This window comes from Halyomorpha halys, unplaced genomic scaffold (genome assembly GCF_000696795.3).
Source record: "Halyomorpha halys isolate HHAL.00 unplaced genomic scaffold, Hhal_1.1 Scaffold21.1, whole genome shotgun sequence".
Lineage (NCBI taxonomy): Eukaryota > Metazoa > Arthropoda > Insecta > Hemiptera > Pentatomidae > Halyomorpha > Halyomorpha halys.
In genome coordinates, this window is record NW_027112014.1 from 1,557,754 (window position 1) to 1,564,153 (window position 6,400).

Below are 6,400 nucleotides of genomic sequence, written 5' to 3' on the forward strand. Positions count from 1 at the left end.
GTAGTCTCATCCCTCTCCCCTCCCTCTAAGTACCATTTTTTTAAGAAATTAAAAATTAGAAATTTTCCACCTTGATTTATATAATAATATCATAAAATCTTTCATAACTCCTCTGAATTGTATTCTACCCCAACGTTAATTGGATTGTTGGAAAGTTGAATACCGTTCTGCTAAATGTTCCCTGTAAGCTTATAGGATGTTCCGATTTTTCGGCAAAAAAAAACGTTATATACAAAATTAAGCATTTTTGGCGCCTAGATTAGAATTCATAATCGATTTGCCTCTTTACGAAGAATATGAAAAGATATTACTGATTCTATTAATATTTTTTTTTTATTCACACAAAATTTTTAAAAACATAATGAGGAATTCAGTAAAAGAGGTCCAATTTTTTTTTTTTGGATTGTGCATTTTGGTGCATTGAAGTTAATTCAAGACCGATTTTTTTGAAAATTTACACTGATTTTTAGCGTAGTCTCATCCCTCTCCCCTCCCTCTAAGTACCATTTTTTTAAGAAATTAAAAATTAGAAATTTTCCACCTTGATTTATATAATAATATCATATAATCTTTCATAACTCCTCTGAATTTTATTCTAATGTTGCATACCTTTTTGCTAAATGTTCTCAGTAAGCTTATATTTTTCGGTAAAAAAAAGGTTATATACAAAATTAAGCATTTTTGGCGCGTAGCTTAGAATGCATAATCGATTAGCCTCTTTTTTAAGAATAAGAAAAATTACTGATATTACTGATTCTATTATTTTTTTTTTATTCATACAAAATTTTTAAAAACATTATAAGGAATTCAGTAAAAGAGGTCAAACATTTTTTTTTTGGTTTGTGCCTTTTGATGCAGTTAATAAAGTTAAACTCCCAAGTTTGGTGTAGATTGGTTAAGTAGTGTTGAAGTTAATTCAATTTTTTCTTTCAAAAAGAAATCAAAGACCGATGTAGGGAGAAAAAGTTTATTTTCCGATTTTTTTGAAAATGTATACTGATTTTTAGTCGTCTCATACCCCTGCCCCCCTCCTCTAAATACTATTTTTCGAAGAAATTAATAATTAGAAATTTTTCACATTGATTTATTTTGGAGGATTTTTTTTTCTCTAGATGTCAATTATTCATATAATCGGTCATAACTCCTCTCCATTTTATTCTATCCCGAGGTTAATAGAGCCGTTGGAAAGCTGAATACCTGATCCTTCAACCTACATTAAGGATATTAAGATTTAATGCCCTTATAATAAAGTGAAAAATGCGTTTCAAATAAAGAAAACAATTAGAAACGTTTTATTTTCTGTGTCCAGTTCTAATTTGATTAATTAGATGTGGTTTGTGCTCCTTACTGTAGTTTATAGAGACCTTAACAACTGCCAAGTGTAGATTGGTTTAGTAGTGTAGTAAATATTTAATTAATTTAAAAAAAATTACTACCAGATATGCAATACTATTGTGAGAAAGGGGGAGGTAAGTAAAGATATCAAGCTCCATATCTTTTAAGCAATATATCTCCCAACACTACTATAGTACAAGACCCAAAGAGGAGAAAAAAGGCAGTTATCTAACCCCAATTTTTGATTACTTTAATGAAAACTATGTATAATTACTAGTCAAAATTGATGAGTCTGCCAAGAATAAGTAGGAGAATAAAAAATGGCGGCTGTTTCAAAGGGATTAAAAAAAACTAATTTTTCATTTGGAGCTCTATATCTCAAAAAGTAGGAACAACACAAGAAAACCTAAGAGAACGTCATTTAAAGAAGAGTAAATTTTCTGAAATGTGAGCCCTAATAGAGTTATTTGCGTTAAATATTTTTGAGATATAGCTTTTTAAAAAACAACATTTCATAAAAATGTTGTATGGGACGTACTGAAAGATCAGTAGTTAGTGAATTTATTTTGAAAAATCTATATCTCAAAAAGCATTTGACTTACAGATGTCTATTAGCACTCAAATTAAAGCTAGTTTAATGAGCTATAATGTAGTTTAAGATATTTATCTTCGTAGGAGTAATAGTTTACATGAAATTTGCTAAAATAAATTATAAATTATAGTTGTTCGAACAAATTTTCATTTGTCAAATTCATATTCATATGTGAATATCATAAAAACTACTACTCCTACATAGATAAACATAATTAACTATTTTGTAGTACTTTACTACTAGCTTTAATTTGAGCGCTGGCAGGCATCTGTACGTCCGATGGTTTCTGAAATGAAGTTTCTCATAAATCAAACTTATTGTCCGAACAACTATAAACCAATTTATTTTAGCAAATATCATGAAAACTACTATTCCTAGGAAGGTTTTATTAACCATATTTTAGCAAATTTACTTTCCTTTAAATAATGTTCTTTTTTATTTTCTAGTGTTGTTGGTAGTTTTTAAGATATAGAGCTCCGAATGAGAAGATAGTGTTTTTTAAAGGTTTTTAAACAGCCGCCATTGTTTATCCCCCCTACCTATACTTGGTAGACTCATCAATTTTGACTATTAATTATACCTACTTTTCATTAAAGTAATAAAAAATTTAGGTGAGATAACTTTTCTTCCTGGCTCTTGTACTACTAGGAGTATTCATGATCTTTGGTTTAACATTTTAAAGCGCTAGAGTGTTAAATGGAGAAATATCTCCTTCTTTTACCGTGTTAAAACGACATAACATATAACATGGTTGAGAGTCTGTTACTAGGTCTGTTAAATGGAAAATGACGTCACGAAACTGACCAGCTGAGCTCGTCATGTGTTTTGGACTTTTTAAAAAAGTCAATCAGTAGCCAAACTTTTACACTTCTACTTTTCAATTATTTTAGGCATGTTGTAATAAATTACTGTAGTTGGAAGTAAACAATAACATGAAGTTTTGGAAGGAAAAGTTATAAAGCATAAGTTGCTCACAAAATCCGCTATGCATTTATCATTTAACATGACTTCAAATAGGGCTGCTCACAATGCTATATTTATAACATTTAACATGGTAAAACATTTAACATTTAACACAATATCATGAATACCCCTACTATTATATGGCAGTGAAAGTTAGATGACCCAAGACAAGCAAAAGCAACATTCATAAAAACTAACAACACTAGAAAATCTAAAAGAAAAATTTTTAAAGAAGAGTACATTTTCTGAAATATGAGCCCTAATAGAGATATTTATATCCAATAGTTCTTGAGATATAGCCTTTAAAAAGCAACATTTTATAAAAATGTACTGAAATATCAGTAGTTAGTAAATTTATTTTGAGAAATCTATATCTCAGGAACTATGTGACCTAGAGCTAATAAAGCTGGTTTAATGTACTATTAAGTAGTTTATGACCTTTACTTTCGTAGGAATAGTAGTTTTTATGCTATTTGACAAAATAAACACACAAAATGTATCTATAGACCCATAAGACACACATATATCACCAACACTCAAAATGAAGGAAATTTAACTTACTACAAAGTAGTTTATGACACTTATCTTCATAGGGGTAGTAGTTTTTATGATATTGACATATGAATATTAATTTGTCAAATAGAAATATGTCCGAACAACTATAAATCAATTTATATTAGCCAATTTCATGAAACTACTACTTCTACGATAATAAATATCATAAACTACTTCATAGTCCATTAAACTAGCTTTAATTTGAGTGCTAATAGACATCTGTACGTCACATAGTTCCTGAGATATAGATTTCTCAAAATAAATTAACTAACTACAGATATTTCAATACATTCCATACCACATTTTTATGAAATGTTGCAAGTTAAAAGCTATATCTCGAGAACTGTTAAACGTAAATAGCTTTATTGGGGCTTACATTTTAGCAAATTTACTCTACTTTAAATGATGCTGTAGTAGGATTTTTAGTGTTGTTGATAGTTTCAAAGATATGGAGCTCCGAATAAAAAATTAATTACTTTTAAGGTTTTGAAACAGCCGCCATTTTTTATTTCCCCTACCTATACTTGGCAGACTTATCAGTTTTGACAAGTAATTATACATAGTTTTCAATCAAGTAATCAAAAATTGGGGTGAGATAACTGCCTTTTATTTTCTCTTGGGCTCTTGTACTATGAGGGAAATAAGAATAAAGTAAAAAAGAAAATATGGAACAAAAAATTAAAACCCACCTGACTATATAATGTAATATATTAAGTACGTACATATATAAATATATATAATAATATATTAAGAATATACTTTATAGTTTTCACTGAACATCAAACTTTATTCTATTTAATTTCCTTTGTTCATTTTTGTATAAATTTTACATAATTTTCAGCCATACCTCAGTTTAAATTTATCTTTATTAATTTATTAATTTATTTATAAGTTATCTTATTTTCTTTCTTTGTTACATTATTTTAGTTTTTTTTTGTCTTTTTTAACCCTAATGAAGCCTTGCACCATGGGGCCAAACATTGGCTCATAATTTCTTTACTACTTCAGTTATTTTTTAAATCTTCCTTCTATAATTTTGTTCATGCATAATCGATATTTTAGTTTCTATCCCGTCCATTTTTAGTAGGACAATATATATTTAAAACAATAAATGCCCGTTCTTAGCAGCTCACGATTTTGCTCGTGGGTCAATGTGTCTCCACAGTGAATGAACAGGGAGTTAACACCTGAAAGAAAGTTACATGACCAATTAGTTATGGCCCAGTTCCACGGTGGCAGTTGTGGGACAACCGTGAGATAGTATGATAGAACTTGTTTGACAGCTGACAGTAAACATAGCCACGATGACAGTTCAATTTGTTGAGTGAATTAGTTTAAAGCTGATGATTAAATGCAAAAGAGAACTGCTTTATTTTTATAAGCAGTGCTGCTCAAATATATTGGGTTGTTACATCACACAGCAATGTGTACTTATCAATTCATTATTATACATAATATTATATATTATGGTTGTTGTATTTAAGGTTAGGAGCAGGTTCAACCTGAGAACTGTGGGTTGCGCCTTTTCCAATCCGTTCTGGAGGAACCAACCTGGTCCCCTGGAGTGGGATCACAATGAAATGAAAAACTTGTCTATAGGAAATTTATAATGGAAGGATTGGTATCTGGTCCTGGCCAATTCGACAACATATGGAACATTGAGGTCTTTATTGATGATTTGATTTGCGACTTGAGTAAGGAGCGTTGAGCATTGATACGAGAGGAATTCGATGGTTTAGTGGAGCCCCAAAGCTCAAATCCGTATGTCCAGATAGGACTTATTATAGTCATGTAGATAAGACTTTTGTAATGAATGAGAAGTTTAGACCGTTTCTATAGTATAGAAATAGTGTAAGGATTTCAAATAACTCGTTAGTCCAAATTTAGTCATAGGTAACAGACCTGTTCGACAAGAATAAGTGGGGTATTATTAAAGGATGTGTTTACAACGAAGGATAAAGGTGATTTGATGGGATTTAATGGAATTAATTTTAATCCTCCAGTTTTGACACCTTCTTATTCTCTTCCACATTAAGGTATAAGGTAATAGGGTACATAGTTCACTGTGAGGGCAGCAAAAAAGAAACACTTTCAATGATCATGCAAATCCAGATAGCATGGCAGTACTGCCACTAAAGCGAATGTCATAATTAACAGAATCTTAGTACCTCTAACAGTTATTGTCTTAGTGTACTACAACTCATAATATGTCCTATATTTGAAAAAAAGCTGATTTTGAAACATTCAAATAACTTACTTATGCAAGTATTTTATCATCTAATTCTTAACATAAATAAATAATTAAAGAAATATCTTACCTTTTTCAAATCCCTGATGCAAACCATCACGCCAGTTTAATTATCCATCTGAAAAGAAAATGAACGTGAGATCATTTGTATTATTTAACTCAGCTTATTCATTAATTGATTCTATCAATCTTAGAGCACAAAATAAAACAATTATGTGCATATTATAATAAAAATACAAGACGATTATGTTTTTAAATCATGTTACTTTAAAAGGAATAAATAAAAATTGATGTTAATTAAATTGAATTTAAATAAATCAAGCTCTGTAATTAGGGGATAACAAAGTCCTAGCCTGTTTAAGAAAGATTTTATTGTTGATAGTGTCAATGTGATATGCTAAGGAGAATTTTTATTTTTTAAATTGGTGTTGATTAATTGAAATATATTTATTTCTATAAGTAAATAGTCATTTTATAAAATTTAATAGGAAACTGTCATTATATTCTGATAATTGTTTTAAAGATTGTTTGGTACGGACAGTGCGCTTCCAATGCATAATGTTCTTAATAATTTGTGACAAATCAATAATGAGGTTATCCCTTCGGCCTGAGGGCCGAAACGTTGCAGAGTTAAATAAACATAGTTTAGAGTAAGTGGATCATTTGAAGTTGTCTTGTTAAAACAGAACTATTTAGAATTCAATTTA

The 6,400-nt window shown here is 29.6% G+C and overlaps 1 long non-coding RNA gene across 1 annotated transcript in view; it reads right to left on the reverse strand.

Moving 5' to 3' along the window:
- The window catches only part of LOC136796368 (uncharacterized), a 274,286-nt gene extending 268,471 nt beyond the window's left edge, over positions 1–5,815 (reverse strand). The window contains exon 1 of the long non-coding RNA XR_010844077.1: positions 5,764–5,815. This is a non-coding gene — a long non-coding RNA (uncharacterized lncRNA). The remainder of the gene's footprint in view (positions 1–5,763) is intronic.
- Between the last annotated feature and the right edge of the window lie 585 nt (positions 5,816–6,400).